General features: G+C 34.7%; 1 protein-coding gene across 3 annotated transcripts in view; it reads right to left on the reverse strand.

Moving 5' to 3' along the window:
• LRP1B (LDL receptor related protein 1B) overlaps positions 1-22,456 on the reverse strand; it is a 1,824,397-nt gene that overhangs the window by 1,454,584 nt on the left and 347,357 nt on the right. The window lies entirely within an intron of this gene.

Consider the following 22,456-nt stretch of genomic DNA (forward strand, 5'->3'; position numbering starts at 1 on the left):
GTAGAATCCAAATGTGGATTCCAAATTATTTATTGGCTGTTTAAAAATTTAATGTGGAGAATCACACAGGCTAAATGAAAAAAGAAGTGCAAATATAGCATATACTATACAAATAACTTTTATAAAAATATAAAGCTGATAGTTATATAAATGTAAATAAATATGCATAGAAAAAAGACAAAGTAAACATACCAAATGATAGCATTATGATACTTAAAATTTTATTTATCATGAGTTTCTTTTTTCCTATATTATTGATAACCAGAAAAAATAACTGTTAGTCAAGAAAATGTATTACTTCCAAAAATCCCTGTTGACTAATGATTGTCTACCTTTTACCTTCTTGTGCATCCCTTTTACTGGAATCTTCAGGATTATTAATGTCTCCATAAATGTCAAGTGTTTGAATCAGTATTTGGATATTTGAAAACAAGTTTAGCTGAATTATCAAACTGTGGCAATTAAAGCATGTTCCCTTCTCCTAACAAGCCAACCACTCAGCTCTCCCCAATACAAGAGTCCTTCACTTTAATGAGCTCAAATTAAATTATTTGACCAGCACCACGCAAGTGAAAAATATGTTGAATTCAACAGGAATTAAGTCCAATTTCCCAAAGGCATTCATCCAGGACTTAAATTTCAATTTATTTAAATTAAGTATGTTGGAATGAGATAAGCAAGGTTACAGAATGAAAAACATTTCAATTTTTAGATGAATTGTGATTAAATCTCTCAAATTATATATACACACCCATATTCATATATATCTATTTATCTATCTATATCCATACACATGCAAATACATATACACAGACATATTCATTCCTTGACGTGGACAGGAAAAGAAAGCTATTATTTTTGCTTTTTAGAAGCATTTTTTTAAGTGCTTCTAAATGTTTAATATTTGTACATTTTCTAGCCTGGCCTTGATTTTATAAATAAAAACCTTTAAGATACAAGTGACATTAACCTTCACCCTGATTAAAGATAGGTGAAAAGCAGCAACAATTACCAGTATAAATTTCAAGAAAATGTCCACTTAAGTATATTAAAAAAATTCTTTCCAAAGCTTTTATTATTAATTTAAAGCAAAAAATGACTTAAATGTCATTGGTCATTTGATATAACATTTCTTGTGACCTAGAGCCTTGCTACTCTGAGGATGGTTCCTTTATCAGCAACATCAGCATCACCCGGGAGCTTGTGAGAGCTGCACAACCTCAGGCCTCACCACTGACCTACTGAATCAGAATCTGCATTTTACAAGATCCCCAGGGGAATCACATGCACATTAAAATTTGAGAAATACTAAGTGAGAGGAAGTAATAACAATGATAATAAATAAAATTTGTGATCAATAAGTTCACAGTAAGCTTTGGTGCATTTATTGGTTGAGGAGTAAATCTTTTACTAATTCTCATTTAGTTTTTCCCCTTTCAACAGTTCCTCATCGATTAATGGTCTTTTTCTTTTTTACTTCAGTGTTTTCCAAGTCTTTGCAATATATGCCAGAAAGACAATATGTGAATGCAAAAAAGAGGAAAAATTCAAGAATGACAAAATTTGGGACACTTTCAACCTTATTTAGAGCCAGAAAATGGACAAAACAGATTATAGCTGTATTTACAAATTATGCAAATTCAACAGCTGTAGTTTATGCAAATCATGTATAAGCCCCTAAGTGTGTCATTAACCCACATATGTCCCTTGGGAATATTTTAGACAAGAGCACAATTTCTCCTTTTCCCTTTGTGTACCAGAATTGTAGGAGTATTAAATTTGTAATAATTCAATATGTTTTGTATTTCTTTCAGACTAAAAACAAGAAAAATCACATATTGCTCTGTACAGTCCACCTTATTAATACATGCTATTTTAGCCTCAGTAGTCCTTATAATTTCAGGACCATGTACAAAAAGCTAGAAGTCTGAGAGAATGTTCAAAGCTGAACACCAAAATGCATTTTTTATTTAACCAAATCTTAAGTTCTTCACATCTCCAATCTAAATTTCAATCATTTATTTCTCAACAAATCAAATATATACCGAATAACTAAAATACCCAAATATTATTAATAAATTATTATAAAAGGATGTGATAATAAAAGAGAGGACATCAATAGGGAATCACTAAAAGAAATCTTGAATTCATGAATTCACCAATGATTTAATAAAGTATATATTTGCTAATCTCTTCATTTATTGCTTGCTTGTTATAAGCCAGGTGCCATACTAGGCATGGGATACATAAAGATGGAAAAAGAAAGGCACCACCTTTGAGAAATTTATAGCCTGGTGGGAAAATAAATGTGTTTCATCTTACGTTTAACATTTGTTTTTATTTTATTCTTTCCTTTTATTTGTATGTGATGATAAAAAACAAAGTGTCTCTTTTGAAACACTTATAGGAAAGCAGATAAATACTCACTAGACAATGGATTTTAAATGAAAGCTGAGAAAATCATTCCACCTTTCAACTTTTGATCTACAAAATAAAAGAGGATTTTTATGAATCAAATGTACAAAGAGCAGGATTTAAATCAAACCTCTGCCTGTTGTCATAAGCTAAATCGTGATCGTTAAATGTGCTGATAAAAATCCAAGGAGAAGACTTTGAAAAAGAAATGCAAACATCAGACAAGGAAAAGTGGCATCACTCTGAAGAACGAAAGAAAAACAACATTCTCTGAAAAATGGTTGAAACATTTAACAGAAAGAACTGAGAGACTGTTAGACCACAGAAAGCCATGATGAAGGAAGAGATTGAGATGAAAAGACAATAGGAAAGAGCAGAAAGCAATGAATGAAATTAGGAAGGGTACAAGGAAGTTCTAAATTCACTTGCAGAATTAAATTCTTGATGAGGAGCAAAACTCATATTGCAGAATAACAATATTAGGATATGAAAGATGAACTTGAAATGTTCTGTTAGAATGCAGAGAGGAATAAATTAAGGGAGCAGATGATAATTATGAATGATAGGGATAGGAGATACAACTTGTGGATTATTAATATTATTGATAAAATCATTGGACACATTGGATAGTAGAAATATTCAAAGACATAATTGAAGAAAACTTAACCAAACCTAACAAAAAAAACCTCTGTGTTCAAAAGAGCCAAACATAAACAAAATCACTGAAGACAGAACCAATCTTAGTCACAACCTCAGTATTTAAAGAAAAAAACTATAAGTATTTAGGTAGGAAAAACAAACAAGCAAATTATCAAGGTAGGGAAGAAATAATGTACGGTCTTTTGAAACACTGAGACTATAATCAAGTAAAATATTTAGATTTCTGAGGGGGAGACATTATGTGATCAAAGGACTTTAGAGAAAGTCACATTTCAATCAAAAGCAATGGAAAAATATACTTGATATTAAAGAAAGAGGAAATAAAACTATACATGGACTTACAAAAACCAAAAAAAATTTTTAAATATCCTACAAAATTAAGAGTTCAGGAAGGGGGTAGTACTGCTAGATGGTAGAACATCCTGCAAGCACTTAAACATTGAAGTAATTCTAAATATAGGTTGTAAGTATAGCTGCAAACATAATTGACAATGTTAAAATTGTTTTTTGGAAGGTATACAAAGTTAAAATGTTCTTAATATAATCATTGTATTCTTAAATCCTAATTATGTTAACAAACATCAGAAGTAGATTATGGAAAGAGTGAAAACAGAATGTTCTAAGCTCTTGTGCCAAATAGAGAATCTCTAACGTTACAACTTCATTTTGATTCTGACACTCAGAAATACAGACCAAATATGATTTTGAAAAACAAAGGGAAATACTAATCGAGTTTTAAACAACAGGACACAGACCTTTCAAAAAGACATTCTTCTCCATAATGAATTGACCATATTGATGAAGGAGGTAACATTGGCGATGGGTCATGATACCTTTCACATCCCTGGAGGTCAATTTAGTAACATCTATCATTATCTGTAAAAACGTGCTCCTGTTTGACATGGTGATTCTACTGCTCAGGACTGTTGCAAAAAATATCATAGATTAATGCAAAATGCCTATTCTATGATGTTCATTAAGGAATGAATAATAACAATGATTGCACAGAAACCCACTGTCCATCTATATAAGGTATGGGGGAAATAAATGCCAGTTGGTGAGATACTAAGGAGACATCAAAAATGGTGTGAAGGAATATTTAAGAAAAGTAAATGTTCATGAGTCATTAAGTAAAAAAAAAAATTAAATCTTCATTAGGAGTCATCTAGTTTTTTGTGAAAAAGATGTTACAACCAAGGTACTCCCATGCTATTACTGTTAATGTAGTAATGAGAGATTATGGGTGACCTTTATTTTCTGAGTATTTTCAAAATATTTCACAAACATTAGCTATATTATTACTTTACAGTCAGTAAAAAAACCTGCTCAACAAATTTTTTTTTTTTTTTTTTTGGTGGAAGTTTAGCCCTGAGCTAACTACTGCCAATCCTCCTCTTTTTGCTGAGGAAGACGAGCCCTGACCTAACATCCATACCCATCTTCCTCTACTTCATACGTGGGACGCCTACCACAGCATGGCATGTCTGCACCCGGGATCCGAACCGGCAAACCCCGGGCCTTGAGAGGCGGAACGTGCGAACTTAACCGCTGCGCCACTGGGCCAGCCCCACAAAATATCATTTTAAAAGAGCACTGAGACTTTATATTTTTAAGTGGCACTATTATAATCCACTTGACTAACAGGTCAATAAAAAGGTGAATATAGGACAATAAGGAAGTATATCTAACCAGAGTATATACTTAACAAAAGAAAGCAGTTTCACTTTAAAATTAGCTTTTGGATCTATCATTCAGTTCTTAATTTCTGAAGTTTTTTGTGTTAATTGTTTCATCTAAGAACTCTACAGGACTGATTTCTTTTGGAAGCAAAAAAAACCCTGGACCACTGAAGCAGAGTGCATGAACTCAACCACCATGCCACTGGGCCAGCTCCTACAATTACTTTTTAATAGGATGTTTGTACCTGTTTTATACCGCACATTTTCTCAAACTTTGGAGTCAGATGGGATGTCATCTCCCTTATTCCTGATCCATATTGATTTTCATGCAGCCTGTGCTTTTCATCGTTGAAAATGCCAAAAACCCAGCTTCACAAAGATGATACCATCAAAAGAAATGCAGCCCAATCTAATGTTGAAATCAGGAGCTACCTCTAGCTAGTAGTCTGCATTGTCTGACAGATGTCTACTGTCACTATGCTTTCCTTGAAATTTTAAAATACCCCAGACCATCCCCATGAGTTCACTCAGTGCTCCAAGGCTCACTTGGCACACAGATTGAGAATCATGGCCATGCTCTGTATTCAGTGGTCACAGAAATCAAATTCTCTGAGAAGTATATTCTCACAGCACTCTCTTCCTCTTCATAGTTAAAGCACTTTAATCAAGATGTTTTCTTTTTGATTGTTGTATTATTTCTTTTCTTTCATACTTAATTAAAAATAATTTCACTAATCAATGATTGGGTGAAGCTGACACTATTTATGGAAGAAAAAAGTGGGAAATATAATTAGCCTTTTCTCAGTAAGCTGTATTTTTACAAGTCTTTCAAATCTCAAAAATTGGCCACCACTGAGGTCTGAGTATTCCAGTAACTGAAGCCTATGACAGAAAAAGAAGACAATGGATGACACCAGAGGAGTCATCAATGGAAAAGAAGGAAGTCCCAAACCTGTCAGAAAAGAGGGGAGGGAGGGCATGCAAGCGATCACCTTCATTTTCTAGAATTTTACATATGATATCCCGAGTAATGAATACCAGTTTTGTGGATGCTTTATTATATTTTGTTAACCTGATATTAGAAATGATAGATGAAACTATATATGTATATATAAATGATATATGATATGTACATATATAAATGATACATGAAACATATATATATATATATATATATGGTTGTATAGACATATCTCTTATACACAGCATTGTACATATATAAATGATACATGAAACATATATATATATATATATATGGTTGTATAGACATATCTCTTATACACAGCATAGACTGCCTTTATACACAGTGTATAAAATAAGAAAAGTTTGTAAATTTAGAGCACTCCTGTATCTTAGAAAGGCGGGGAGGATACCCAGAAGGAGAGAAGAAAGAAGAGTGATTCCAGCCAAGTCTTGACGAGCAGTCTCTCAGGTGGGTGTGTGTGTCTCAGCGGTGTCTACTTGTGTGTCTATGTGTATATATGCGGGGGTGGAGGATGAGGAGGATAATTTATGGCCTGAATATGATTTTTTTCCTTTAAGTACTTTCCTCTAGAGATAATGGGACATTAATAGGGGAAAATATTTTGGAATTAGTAAATAAGATTATATTAAAAAGAAGCACTCAGTCTAAATGCCCTAGAGAGGGTATAAACTTTGAAGGAAAATCAGATAAAGTAAAAAAAATAAAATCAAAAACCAAACCAAACAAACAAAAAGACCCCAGAAAACAAATCTCTCTATCTCAGTTAAACTAATATAACCATAACGATGTTAGGTTTTTTTGTTTCCTTATTTGTCTTTATGAAACTACTATATCATGGCCAGGTTGCAATATGGCATACAATTTTATACACTGTTGGTGTAATAAAAATTAGTTTTTCATAATTTTGGCCAAGTAATTTCACTTATCAGAATCTATCTAAAGAAATAATCAAAGATGTCCATTACAGCATCATGTATTATAGTAAAAAGAATTTTTAAAAATCTAATCATTTAATATTAAAGATAAATAATATATCAAGGTGAAACCATAGGATGTACTTCCTACATTTAGGCAAAACAATTATTAAAAAAGTGAACATACTTGAAAATCCTAGAGCAACACGGGATAATGTATCAACAGTGATTACCTCTGGGTGATAGCTCTTTAGATTATTTTAATTTGTTTCTTCATACTTTTTCAGAATTTTGAAATTTTCTAATCACCAGCGTATATTGCTTTTTAATAAGAAAAAAGTTCTTAAATTAGTGTTATCGACTGAATTCTATCCCCCTGAAATTCATATGTTGATGCCCTAACTCCCAATGTGACTATATTTTGAGATATGGCCTATAAGGTGGTAATAAAGGTTAAAAGAGGTCATAAGGGTGGGGCCCTAAACCAATAGAACTGGTGTCCTTATAAGAAGAGGAAGAGAAATCAGAATTCCCCTTCCTTGTGCACACAAAGAAAAGGCCACGCAAGATACAGCAAGAAGGCAGATGTGAGGACACAGCAAGAAGGCAGCTGTCTGCAAGCCAGGAAAAGAGGCCTCACTAGAAACACCAACCCTCCTAGCACCTTGAGCATGAATTTACAATCTCCAAAACTGTGAGAAAATAAATTCCTGTTGTTTAAGCTACCTGGTCTGTGGTATTTTGTTACAGATGCTTGAACAGACTAATACAGTTAGTTTAACCAAAATGTTTATAACTGTGTATAAAGATGGAAATGTTATAATCAGCTTAAGTGAAAAAAAATCAGTACACATAATAGTGTGCATATTTATCACTACAACTCAAGGTCAAGAGTATAATTAGATAATAGAAAATAGCTACTGTATCAGATCAATTTTCTATTTTTTCTGTTTTTAAATACTGCTTACGTTTTATCAATAATATTATTTTAAGAAATTGGTGTCCAGGGGATAACTAATACTATTAAAGCTAGCTGCAAGCCATCCTGATTCTGTTAATTTATAAAATGATCTCCTTGGGAAAGCTCCTTAATAATGAGAGACATGAGTCCTGCCTGAGAGAATGATAGTTAGGCTGCCATTTTACACCAGAAAGTGGGAAAGACCTCAGTAGGTAGGTGTTTCCCCCACAGATGGAAAAAAAGAATTTAGTAAAACTTCTGAGATGTTGAGATTGAAAAATCATGTCTAGTAATTAATAAGCAGCCTGACAAAATCAGGAAATAAATTTAAAACATTTTAAAAATAAATAACTTATTTAAAAATATAATCGAGCTAAGAGAATTAGGATCTTCTGAATATTTTCTATTCTTTTCATTTATTAATTACCATTTTAGTCAAACAAGTTTTCACTTACAAATAGGTAGTTTAGATTATATCTTATACGTATTGTCTCAAACCTTCTCTGCTGAATTCATGTAAGCTTAATTGAGGTCAGCTTGCTCAATCTTGGCTTCCAAAGCACTTGGACTCTACTGGCACCAGGTGGTGGCAATACAAATAGAGACCAGATATATATTCAGTGGACTATTATTCAATCATAAAAAAGGAGAAAACCCTACCATTTGCAGCAACATGAGTAGATCCTGAAGGCATTATGCTAAGCAAAATCAGTCAGACAAAGACAAATACAGTACCATCTCACGTATATGTGGAATCTATAAAAAATAAATTTAAAAAACACCCCAAATCATAGAAAAATAGATCGGATTTGTGGTTACCAAAGGAAGGAGGGGGGATTGAAAAAAGGTGTTTAAAAGGTACAAACTTCCAATTAGAAATAAGTGCTAGGGATGTAATGTACAACATGATGACCATAGTTAACGCTGCTGTATAGAAAAATTGTTACGAGAGTAGATCCTAGGAGTTCTCATCACAAGGAGAAGCTGTTTTTTCTTTTCTTTTGATTTTATCTATATGAGATGATGGATATTAACCAGACCTATTGTGGTAATCATTTCAAGTTACATGTATATCAAACCACCAGGCTATATACTTTAAACTTGTACAGGGATGTATGTCAATTTTTTCTCAATAAAACTGGAAAAAAAATTTAAAACAAACACGAAAGCAAATAGAGACCAGGTAAAATTCTAAGTGATAATCTGAAAAAAATTAGCTAAAAATCTTACAAAACATATCCCTGGAACTAATTAAAAGTGAAATCATGGATAAATTCAGGGTTTGGCAGAGTTGCCATTTTGCCCAGAAAGAAACTTTTACTTTCTTGAACTGTTTTCCAGCATCAGGCAAGCTGTTCAGTTCCAAAAGGAGCAAAAACCACTTGTGGTAGGATATCTTCTTTAGGACAGACCATATAAATGGTGATTCTTTTCCCTCATATTTCAGTGATGCTCCAAGTGTGGTTTTCAGACCACTCCCAGGAGCATCTCGTAGGAACGTGTAACAAACGCAAATTCTCAGATCCTAACCCTAACTTAAGGCCAAACTGGTGCAGCCTCTATGGAAAACAGTGTGGAGATTCCTCAAAATGCTAAAAATAGAAATACCATGTGACCCAGCTATCCCACTATTGGGTATCTACCCAAACAACTTGAAATCAACAATCCAAAGTAACATACATTCCCCCATGTTCATCGTAGCACTATTCACAATAGCCAAGACATGGAAGCAATACAAGTGTCCATCGACCAATGATTGGATAAAGAATATGTGATATATATATACCATGGAATACTACTCAACCATAACAAAAGACAAAATCACACCACTTGCAACAACATGGATGGACCTGGAGGGAATTACGCTAAGTGAAACAAGCCACACTGAGAAAGGCAAACACTATATGATTTCACTCACATGTGGAATATAAACAAACACATGGACAAAGAAAACAGCTCAGTGGCTACCAGAGGTAGTAGGGTAGGGGGTGGGCACAAGGGGTGAAGGGGAGCACTTGTGTGGTGACAGACAAGAAATATGTACAACTGAAATTTCATAACGATGTAAACTATTATGAACTCAATAACAAAAAGAAATAAAAAAGAAATCAGACACTCTGGGGGTGGGGCCCAGTATCATGTGGTTTAACAAGCACTCCAGGTGGTTCTAATGCGTGCTCAAGTTTGAGAACCACTGCCTTAATTGAATTTTCAGGCAGCCAAATTTCTGTTGTAAAGGAGGATGTGAAAAAAACACCCTATTCCTTTTTTTCTCTCCATTTTTACACCACTCCCTTGGTTACTTATGGATTTCTTCCCTATGTTTATAAGTACAAAATTAAAGTATTAGTTAGAGCTATTTTTCACCAAAGATAATCAAATAAGGATAGAAAGGAATGTTAAGAAATAAAAAGGAAATAGCAGAGAAGTATAGATTTTCAGGCAGCTTAAACTTGGTCAGGTTATCTTGGGGCAAAGATAAAAAATTAAGTCAAGCCCAGGATAATCAGCAAACTTCGGAGAAATTGATCAGATATGCGTGTACCAATAGGATACAAAAGATTTTCTTCTGTGTATCTTGAGTTATGTAAAATCTCTAATGATTCTTTGGTCACAGAAGAGTCTTTGTAACAGACACTACCTTTAAATGGGTGCAGGTGCATTTTCAAGGCTACTATTATAGCTAATATTCTCATCACTGAAAGTCATCTGAAGTGGTTAGCTCAGAAGAATCTGAGCAGAAAGCAGGAACTAGCTTTCTAGAGGACTTCATTTAAAACTCATCTTCCAAGCAAGAATGATGGCAGTCTTTCACTTTCTCTTCAAGAGTCCTCAAGAACAGAAATGCTTCTCTCCATAAGAAAATGGAGAGAAGCAAATCAAAAGTAATGCACAACAGGACCGAGAAAAGTGCCTTTACAAAGACTGGCATCAATGCTTACAAGGGACTTCAATCATGGCACAGAAAATCCTTTTGGCTCTGTGTGAATGTCTTTTCCATTTTTCTATCTCTTTTCTTTTCTCCAACAGTAGGAAAGACATTATCCCTCTCTCTTACTATTTTTTAAACCACAAAGCAACTACCATGACAACAGGAAGCCTTATAGCCTTGTACATATGCTTTGTTTGATACTCCTTTCCAAACTCTCCTGGTCGTTTGAACCTGAGAAAGAGTACAGGTAAGAGAACAAGCCGCTTGAATACAGTTTGATTATATACCTCTTTACATAAGTCTTACACAAAAGGAGAAAAGAGAACAATTTTTATTATTCTAAGTTGGACTTTACCTAAGGGAAAATAATGCACAGAAATTTCACTAAACATAAGATATAGAAATAATAAAGCTGTAAGGCAAAAAGCCTTGAAAGAACAAAGAATGGCACGTTACACACATAAACATAAACAGCAAACAGAAACCCAGCAGCATTTGGCTCAGGGAGAAAATTGACCACAAGGATCTGGGGGATTCATGCCTTCATCCTCTAAAATCTGGCTAGACTTTGAAGGAAAGCTAGCCTAGCTAAGTTTAATGAGCTATAGTAGTAAGCAAAGTCGTGAGTCACCATTTTTATTTTAAGACAGAGCTTGCATAAGCACTTTCATTCAAAAACCTGTGGATTTTGTCTGCAACCTCTTCTGAAACAAGAAGGCAATTGCCTTTAATTGTGGAAGTTATTGGGTAGGTTCAGGTAAAATGGTCTATGTCCCTTAAACCTCCTCAAGTGATTTCACATTTTTATCTTCTCTTACGATTATACATATTGTCAGATGTGATGAATAGACTTCATTTTCTTTCCCTCGGAGATTGCTGTACTTTCTATCCAGTGCTTACTTTTATAGTTTTATTCTATCACTCATTCTTTCCCCCAGGTTACTAAATATAAAATAAACTGTTGAACTACAAGATTCTGAGAGCAGTCTGTTTGGATAAGATTTGAGTTCAATGAATGGACAGGCAAGTCTGACATTAAACCCATGGCCTGTGGGAGCTAGAGAACTGAGAAAACACAGCTCTTCATATTTCCCTTACTTCAAGTTTGATCTACAGAGGCAAGAAAATTAAACAAGAATTCTACTCTCTGGGTGAAAACATGCCCCATTTTTCTCTTCCATGGCAATTTCCATTGAATCAAAAGAAGCTAATTTGTTAAACTTCTATGGGGCCCAAATTGGCACATTTTCAGAAATCATTTGCTTGGCTGGTTATTCTATTCACAAAATCAAAAGAAAACAATAAACTACTAGCCAGGAAACAGTGGGAGAGAAGGATTTGGGGACAATATAACTTTTGATCTCCTTGAGATGCTTACCCCAGTATATAAACGAAGCTGGTTGTAAATAATCCAAAACGTCAAATTAAGTATCATCAGGGTATAAGGAACATCAAAATAAGAGTGTGTGCATTGTGTCAATGACATGTTTCAGAAGTTTCTACATATTGAAGGGTCATTAAATATTCTTTACATGTACTTTAGCTTTCAATGGCTTGTCATATAGATCTGTTTTGTTTTAAAAATTATTCCTTAGTCTTTACACTTGGATCTTAATGGTGAATATTTTCCAGGCATACGTTTTCATGCTTGAACGTTTTTTTCCTCTTTTCTACTACTGTATCTCTTTATCCTTCATCCAACTGACATATGCAACCTAGAATTTCATTCTGTTTTCCACTCAAAAGGTGGTATTTTCATTATAAGCTTTAAAGGGAATTTATCTTCCTCATTTCATTAATTTGAATTAGGGCATATTTTAATTAGGTGATTTCTGAATTGCTCAGAAATGAGACATTGAATTATTGCTCCTTATTTAAAGAATGGCCACTATTTTGCTTTCACTGGAAACTATTCATGGTTAAAAATAACCAGGCTCCCTCAGTTGGCTTTGTCCACCAAGAGGAGCAATCCAATTGAAGTCATGTACTTCATAGCAGAACGCTTCCTCCATAATATTTGATTTTAACTGAAAATTTATCAAGATTTCTATTATATTTGTTTGACTGAATTAATAATTATATTAACAATTACCAGTGTTATAGTACTTATCATTGTACTAATATACTAAGTGCTATATATATATATTACTATATACTTAATTCTCCCCTCAAATCTTAAGAGCTAGAAACTATTATTATCCCCATTTTACAAATAAGGATAAAATGAGAGATTGTATAGATGAGAGACTACAACCATCTGTAATCCAAGGTCACATAGCTATTCATAGGTGAAGATGAGATTCAAAACCCAGAGAGTCTTATTCCAGAGCTCACATTTTAACCACTTTGTTTTTGTTAGGTAATTGAAATCTCATGTGGTAGGATGTTAGGTCTGGCATTGAATATAGACAGAGTTGTCGTTCATTAAAACTTTATGAGTTGAAGAACAGCACAGGGGTGGGGTATCTGCCTGCTCTGCTGTGCAAACCATCTCTGCACGCCTCTGTAATGCTAACTGAAATTCCCACCATTAACACCACTGCTATTTTTTGAAGTTAAGACACTGTCTTTCAAAGCCCTCTGTGGAAACTGTCATCTATTTTCTGTGAGAGGTAACACAGGAATAAAGTCAACAGAGATTTGCTTCTGAGATTCTGTAGTTCTTACCAGGCAGACAGCTGTGTCTTAAAGAAATGGTACACACAAGGTGTTGGTTTGGATCAGAGGAGAGACTTAGGACAGACGTGGGAATTGGCACATTAACCTCAGAGGTCAGACCCCAGGTGGAATACAATAGTAGGTGGCTTTGAATGGTTTGGACCATGAGACTCTGGACTGAAGTCAGAAATGGTGCTGGGAGAACCATAAAGATCACTGTCACCTTTTATACTCAATCCTGATGGCAACAATAATGCTAACCAACCTAGGGAGTTAAAGTAGATATTTTTTCATAGCTCTACAATTGGCACTTTTTACCAATGACCTTTCAACTAGAGTCACATTTTGCATTTCCTGTTCCTCTGTCTTCCAGACTCTCACTTCTCACTGTATATCTTAAAATTGATCCACTACAAAAGGTGTTATCAAGGCAGGGAGTGTTAGAGCAAGATGGAAACTTGAAAATTATCTAGTCCTATTCCTTTAATGGACAGAGAAGCTAATGCCAAGAAAGGCTAAGTGATGAGTTCCAAGTCACCCAGAGACTTACTGGCAAAATGCTGGAAACAAATCCAATTCCTCTCTGTTGAAGAACACTTGCAGATGAAGAGTTAGCATGATATATTAAAGTAGGAAATGAAAGCCAGGAGAGCAAAAAGGTAGTTCAGTCTTTAAAATATTAAACTGAATCAGTTAATGATTTCTGATTGGTTCTAACTCCCCTCCCCTCTCAATTTCAGAGTTTTGTTTTACTTTCCAGAAAAGCTACACTGCTCCCCCCGACAATGGCTGTGTGCACATGGACATGCGCTCCTTTTGTGTTTTGCTTCTATGCATTCTTTTATGCACCTCTCTTATTCAATTTCACCAAAACAATGGATCCTCTTATGCTGACTCCAAATCCTTACTTCTCAAAATCTGTCAAGTAATTATGTATAAGCATCACTTTTCTCACTTCTTCATTGTCAAATCAGAGAGGAATTGGTCACTATACTACTTCAACGCTGAGATTTGAGAATATTTCTTATATCTGACAAATTGTATGCTCTCCATGAGTATTTGATAATTGTAAACTAATTTTGATCTATTCAAGATCATAGCCATTTCACTAATTTCCAGACTGCTGGCTACAAACTCAGCATCATAACTGACTGCCACAGCTATAAATATAGAGAAGTGTCCTTCTTTATTGCCAGAAATACATTGTCTTTCTCTGACATGTTTTCTTTCAAACTGGGTTTGAAGGCTTTTAGTTTCATGCCATTATTTCACGAACCATGCCCCTCAGCCAGCCTGTTGAAAATGCAATGCAAAGCTCAAAAGAAAGTGCAGTTAGCTGCCACCTCCCTATGGTCTATCTTTAAAGAGTTGGAATATGTAAGTGAGATTGAACCTGGGGGACCCCTGTTGATATGTACTCAAGTGTGGAAATGAGTTGCCAGTTAATAAGGTAGACGCTTTATTTATCTTAATGTTTTTCAATCTCCACAGATTATAATTGCAAAAATAGCCCTCAGCTTATCCAGCTGGTTGTTAACAGCTAAGGGAAGACCAACCTGCAGGTCATTCTTGCTTAATTACAGAGAGAATGAAATACCGAGTAATGGATTGAGCCACTGGACTGACTTTCAGTCTTATATTATCATCCTAAAATACTTTGTTAAAAATAGCAAAACATCATCCCCTCAAAAACCCATATATATCCTTATTCCTTATCATTATTTTCTTTTACCAGTTCTAACTGCATTTTCTAGGAGTTACTGACTGACTGCGATGTTAATGGCTTTTGGAGTAAATAAGAAGTTAACTCCTCCCAGCTGGTCGTTAATCCTTGAAAACCTTAAGTGTTTTGAAAATTACTACTTAATTAGCTAACAAACTAGTTGGACACAGTACAAGGCCAGTCCCCAACTTCCCCATACATAGTGCCAGGGCCTGATAAGAAAACGATGCTGTTCTTAAAATTTTACATGAGTTTAATTGTTATTTACATGTGGTAAATCCACCCAAGTCAGTTGTTAATCTATTAACAATTTCTCCAGTGAGGATTCTAATCAAACATGAAACACTTATTCCTAAGTATAAGAGAAGGCTAACCAAATTAGAAAATGAAATAAAAAATCTGCATTAGTAACTATGCCAGAAACAATCTGGAAATATAAACATTGTTTGGAAGGAGGTTACATATTATTAGAATACTTTTTTTAAGACATTGATTTTATTCCCTCTTGCTATGGACTGAATACTTGTGTCTCCCCCAGATCCATATGTTGAAGCCCTAATCCCCAATGTGAGGGTATTAGGAGGTGGGGTCTTTGGGATTAAATAGGTTCCAAGGATGGAGCCCTCATGAATGGAATTACTGCCTTTATATAAAGAGACAAGAGAGAGATGATCTCTCTCTCCCCTAAGTTAGGATACAAGGAGAAGATGATGCTCTACAAACAAGGAATCAGACCCTCACTCTGGTTCAATGATTCTGTGAGCATTCTAATCTTGGATTTCTCAGCTTCCAGAACTGAGAAATACATTTCTGTTGTTTAAGCCGCTCAGTCTATGATCTCTCGTTATAGCAATCTGAACTAAGACACCTGCTAATTTTAACTTGTTCATATTTCTCCACTAAAGTAACATACTTTCACAAATTTGTGTCTAAGACCATATAAGTTTCTATGTTTACACAAGAATATTTTAATAAATTTACAGTGTACTCAAGGTGTGGTTCCCTGATCTATAGCATCAACATCACCTGGAATATGTTGAAAATGCAAATTGTCAGGCTCTACCCCAGACCCAATGAATTAGTAACTCCAGGGTGAGGTCCAGCATTCACATTTTAACAAGACCCCCAGTTGATTATGATGAAGGCTAAAGTTTGAGAATCACTGTTTCAGAGGGTTTACTATATTGTTAACCTGACAGTATAGCATAAACAAGCTACTCATCATAGGTATAATGTTAGAATGATCTTCTGCATTTCTCATCCTGGGGTTATCATAGGCTTGGGGTAGACAGAAGAGGGGTAAGTTACCCAAGAAAACTTTGTTGGAGTCTGCTCCCTCAGATTGGGTTCTCAGACCCCCCGGGGCATATTCATCCACTCTATTGCAACTAGATATTCTTAAGTGAGATAGTTCAAGAATGTCTGTCAGTTAATTCTGTCAGGATTGGCCTTACTAACTTGACTTAAGGGAGCCCATAATTCTGTCTCCAGATATTACCCTCGCTCTTTCTTTGCCAAAAGACATCTTTGTTGTGAAGTTCTTGAAAAGCAACTATTGAAATACAAATGCTAAGTAGGTAGTGGTTAAATAAATAAATTGTATTTAATTTAAAATACTAAATATTGTCAGTTTTTGTGAGATTAGATGATTTCTTCTTTAATGTGTTTAACTGTCCTTCATGTTCTGACACTGGGAATAGCATAATTTAGAGTTTTGTTTTATTTTTTATGTCATACTTTTATACAATTAAAAGTAGACACTCCTTTCTCTGTTCTCCTGTTTCTTTCATTTTTAAAAAAATTTTAACATCCTTGAAGTCCAAATTTCTCAGAAATGAATCCTTAAATTCTTATTGCCCTAGATTTACTGAGTATATCAATAGGTAGCCATTCACAGAGCCAGATGCTGCAAGAATAAAAGCAAGGTCAAGTATGTTTTCTGGAAGGGAAGTCAAGGAAATTTTAAAACTTCGAGGTACCCCAAATGAAGACTTTTCATCATTAGAATGTAGGAAAGAATCAGAGGACAAAGTGACTACCTAAGAGCATTGTGGAATGAGAGAGCATGGCCCAAGCTGGTGGAAACTCAAGATCAGGCATCTCTTTTAGGTTTCCTGGCATTGTACACAGGCTGTGTCTCTGCTAACTCCCAAAACATGGTCTGCTCAGATGATCAGCCAGAGAGTGTTTAATAGCAAGACTTTAAAGCTCCGTTTTGGACTCAAGTCTTAGGAAAAAATAAACCTATATAGAGGAAAAAGTATTTTGCAGGGTACATGAAATACAAAGGCACAGTGATGGGTTATGAGTGTGCACTCAAGTAGAAACATAGAATATTGAAAAACAAAACAAAACAAGTGGAAGTAGCTTAAGCTTTGCTGCTTTAAATCAAGAGAAAAATAAAAACCCAAGGATCAGTGTTTATGTCCAGAACTCTAAGCCTTTTGCTATTCTCAGAAATGCATTGAAAGACACAGTAGTCAGACTACAAAGAACAAGATTACGATGGATGACTTTATTTCAATTTGAGCATAGATCTTCTTGTTCCAAGAATTTACAGCATTCCCACCCCACTTCGGCTGACATGGTAATTAAAATCAGATTTGCAAAGTCTAATAAGAATCTTTGCTCGTGAGGATGAAAGAACTGCTCAGAAACATAGCAAGGGGAGTAAAGCATGAGCTTTTCTTCAGGAGAACTGGAAAGTACCTATCCTTTTACAATATGGATCTCTGGGAAAATACTGTCGCTTCAGATGCTACCTTACTTAAAATATTTTGATATTAATTCACTCAACCACTGCCACCAGGTAGTAACCCTTCATAGATCTCATGCAGAAAATGTTCTTGATCCTACAAGAAGAATCTTCCCAGGGAGATCCAGGGAAGAGATCTGACCCTTACTGCTATTTTGACTTGCCTTTCACTGCAGCCAGTTAGGCTTAGGTCCATGATAAAATTCCTCAATGGAAGAGAATCTAATCCACCCTACTCATGCTACATCCTTAGGCTCTGCTTTCTTTTCCAATTCTCCTACCATTTTAAAATGAAGCTGATTCTAATGGAATGAAAATGTTCAGGAGGGAACCCCAATTTGGTTTGGGCTAGTTTTATAACACTTCAAGGGTAATCTTAATGTCTGTGCTCTGTTGAAAATCACATGACATGTAGGAGGAGTTTTCTCCATCACTCCTGTAGGGGAAAAATATAGCATACATTGTGATAAACCAAAAAGATTACTGCATATTCTGCTTAACACACACTTGTGAGTTATGTCGACCATTTATTGTCTTTTATTGTCTATTTCACAGCTCCACAAATTGTGGAAAATTAATAATTAATGCAAATGATTCTTGAACATATACATTCAAGTTAGTTGTGTGGAATGCAGTTGATTTTTGCCCTGTAGACAGACCTATTTTGCATGTTTGTAAATTCAATTGAGCATTCCTTATTTGCCCAGATATGTATGGTTTTTGGAGTTTTCCTTGAACCAGTTGTAACATCTCACAGGTTCTTTCATTAACTAACGAGTTAAATAAAACCTTTGACGTGTTCATTGTTTACCAGTAGGAGAATCATGATTATACCTTTTAAAAAAATCTTTAACATTCCTTTCTACTAAATGCCAGCTAACACAGAAATCATAGTCTCAAGGATTGAAAACTCGTATGCATTTGAATAAATAGTACTAACTTTAAATATAGATAAGATGTTAGAAAAATAAGGAATCTAAAAAGGGCTATTTGCTCTTTTTCTTAATCAGACAGTTGTCTTTTTGAATAGTCTAAAAACTCCTCTCTAAAAGCTATACAAATATTTCAAGTAATTAGAATCTAGATATGTATTTAATAACATGTTCAGCAAGTTGTCCTACCTTTTGTCTCATTTGCAATCTAAGCTTGACATCTTAATTCCAAAATTCTTCATTCTTAGGTAATAAACATGTTAATGTTATATATCAATATTCTTTATTTCCAAAGAGTTCTTGACTAAAAGAACACTGGAAAGGAAAAATATGGAGAGGGAAAATTAATTGATTTTCTTTTCCAAATTCTACAAAACTGAATCTGAAATTATTTATAGCATTTTGGCAAGAGCCAGTCACACATCCTTGCTAGCTGCAACTGACCTTAGAGATCCTACGATGCAACCCTTCATTCATGTCATGCAGAGTTTATAGTAGCATGCTGTTGTTTTGGGTGGGTTTATCCCATGGGTCCAAATAGGCTCTATGCTTCTTAACAGCAGAGGAAATACCATCCTTTTTGTAACTAGTACAGCACCAAACATAGTAAATGATCAATAATACTTGACTGATTGATCAGTAGCATCAGTAATGATGGCTTCATAAAAAAAGAGTATTTTTGTACTTCGGGAATCAGAAAGACCATGTTTTGAACCCTAACTGGCACTTACTAGCTATGTGACTTAAGCAAGTCATTTAATCTCTTTAAGTGGTACCTATTTTAGAAGACTGCTAGAAGGATTAAATGAGATGCTATACGTAAAGTCCCTGATTAAATGAGATGCTATATATGAAGTGACTGGAAGAGAGCAGGACCCAATTAAGTATAACTCATAATAGAATATAACAGCTTCCACTTAACTGGCTGTTTACTATGTGCCAGATACCATCCACATTACAATTATCATTATGTGTTATATTTTTATTATCATCATTATAATTATTTAAAGTGCTATGAAGGATCTAACTATGCTGTTTCTGCCATGGGTTACTGTGCACTGTTCTTGTGACCTCTGCACCAAGAGTAGAATTTAAAATGCTCAGAAAAGTTTAACTTGAGTAATAAATAGAGTGGAGGAGGGGTTAGGACTGTTATATGACAGCAGACTAGAAGGATGAAAACCTGACAAAAAGACTTTGGAATAGCAGAGGCTAAAAGAAGACATGATTGACGTCTCTTTAATCACAAATGGTGCAGATATGGTGAACACGGATTTGTTCATTAAATCCTGAACTACTAGGATGAGGGGAACCTTTTGACATGTGGGCAAGGTAATTTTAAAATGAATAAAGAAAATCCAACTTCAAATAGTAGATAGAGAAGCAATTAAATGTGTTATGCCAAGATATGGTGAGTCAGGAAATAAGAGTAGAACAAAAAGAGTTTGGTCAAATTTATAAAAAGGTGAAGCAAGAAATGACTTTTGAAAATAGGTAACGATGGCTTCAGGAAGAGAACTAGAGCCTTCCATAATCTCACTGGACTATTACTGCAACAAAATGCTTGACTACTGAGGCTAAAGAATTGATATCCAGAATATGGAAGTTACTTACTTTTACGACTCATTTTCTTAAAATAAATACTCAAAATTTCCAGTGAACAAAATCTCAATCTATTAATAGAGCATACATGAAAAATTAAATATATGCAAATTTATGTATTCTTTTCACGTAGCTATAGCATAACACATTCATCTAAATGGTTATATGAAATGATAAGTAAGCTGAACATAAATTAGCTGTGGTAGAGTTAGAAATGGGATCATTTTGGGAAATCGAACAGCGTTGGGAGAGTTAGGAACTACTTTTTCACTTTGTATTTAAGTTTGCTGTTACTTTTGTTTTGTTTTTACTTTTATATTATTAATCTTTCAAAATAGTTCCAGCTTTAGTAAGTTTGCTGTTATTAATATTGTAGAATGAATCAGAATAGGTGATTAGAGTGTATGATTTGAGTCACTTGCATCCATTTTCTATACATGAGATTAAAGATGATCTTTGAATTACTAGTTTTATGAAAGGAGTTCATGTTCTAGGCATGTTTCCACACTATCTCTGAGACTCTGAGGATCCTAAGAGATTCCAAAGGGTCAGGCAAGCACCTGATATGCTCCAGACATCTATGCTTTCAATATAGTCCCATCTAGAGTAGACTCTCCACCCTCTGGACACAGCCTATCTGCTCTTCTCTCTCCACCGCCTGCAGCTCAGAGATAGGCAGGGAGCAGTCGAGCTGATGGGAACGGTGCTTCACAGGCATAGCGGAAACTAGCTTATTCAGGACTTTGTGGTTAGTCACAGTCATTTCCTATCTCAGAACACCAAAGAGCTCACTGTATTTTCCACTATGGTGTGTGTAATATGTCTCAAAACAAATTTATGGTATGACCGTGAACTACAAAATGTAATGGGGCAGAAAATGCAGACGCACATTATTTTGCCTCCTACACACTTGGCATTTCTCTCTTCTTTGCTCGCTTAGCAGCCTTTGAGACAGGAATAACAGATACTTTTTTTCTCTTCTTTTTTTCTGCAGCATAGAAAAACAATACACAGAGAGACAGGAGGTCTATTTAGATCGACAACCACACCATCATTTACGGCAAGGAATGCTTTCACTGCTTAATGTTTCGGAAGTAAATTATTAAGCACGAGTCCTACAATGTAAAGACTCACTAGGGTTTGCTTCAAGTGGGTAGACAGGTGGGAAAAGATTTCATGGCCTTTATCACTTATTGTACCTCAGTAAGCTGGACTCCCAGGGCTCTGTCTGCTACTTGGCCACTTGTATTATTTAATTTAATCTGAGGAATAAACCTATGCTGTGGGAATTATTCCCACTTTACTGAAGAGGAAATTGAATTTCAGAGAGGTTAGCTTACATGCTCACACCCAAATCATGTAACCTAGATTTGAATCTACATAGATTAAGACCTTAACCTCCTGGGTCCTCATTTGTCAAATGAACTGATTGAATTAGTTCATTTCTATAAATTCTTCTGATTATAAAATTCCACGATTCCCTGAAATGCTTTTCTAGTGTGTGTTAATCTCTGATCCAGAGCTAATTTTCTTGTGTTATTGCTTCAGATTATTATTTATATTCAAATTATATTCAATTATATATTTATATTCAAATTATTTCCCTTCCAAAAACTTTTAAATAAGATATACTGGTACTCCAGCATAAAATATCTAAATGTTATATTATTAAATATATATGTATATACACATATATGTATGTATGTGTATGTATATATAGGTATATGTATATATACCTATATACACATAATAGGTATATGTATATATATGTATAGGTATATGTATATGTATATAGGTATATGTATATATACCTATATACAGATAATAAAAACCTTTAAAACATTTAAAAATACCTGTTACTATATTACATGACGTTACTAGGCAGTTTTCATACAACATCCTGTTTAGGTAGGTATTGTTTCCATTTTACAAATGAGGAAAGCAAACATCCATAAGGTTAAATAACTTGATTAAAATCACACAGCTAGTATATCAAGATGTTTGTGTTTAAATCCAGACATTTCTGATCCAAAGGTCCCTGCCGTCTTTACTGTGCCACACTGCCACCACTTGTTATAGTCTCTTTTTTTCCTGAATTGGTCATTTTCTATTAAGTCCTGTTACTCCCCTCATGGTTTTTCTTTTCCCAACTCACTGTCTTTGGTGATGCTTCACAATATGACCAGAAAATAAAGATTACAAATCTACAACTCTACTTTCCCTTCCCAATAGTGGGCAGT

The sequence above is a fragment of the Equus caballus genome, chromosome 18, assembly GCF_041296265.1.
Source record: "Equus caballus isolate H_3958 breed thoroughbred chromosome 18, TB-T2T, whole genome shotgun sequence".
Classification (NCBI taxonomy): Eukaryota; Metazoa; Chordata; class Mammalia; order Perissodactyla; family Equidae; genus Equus; species Equus caballus.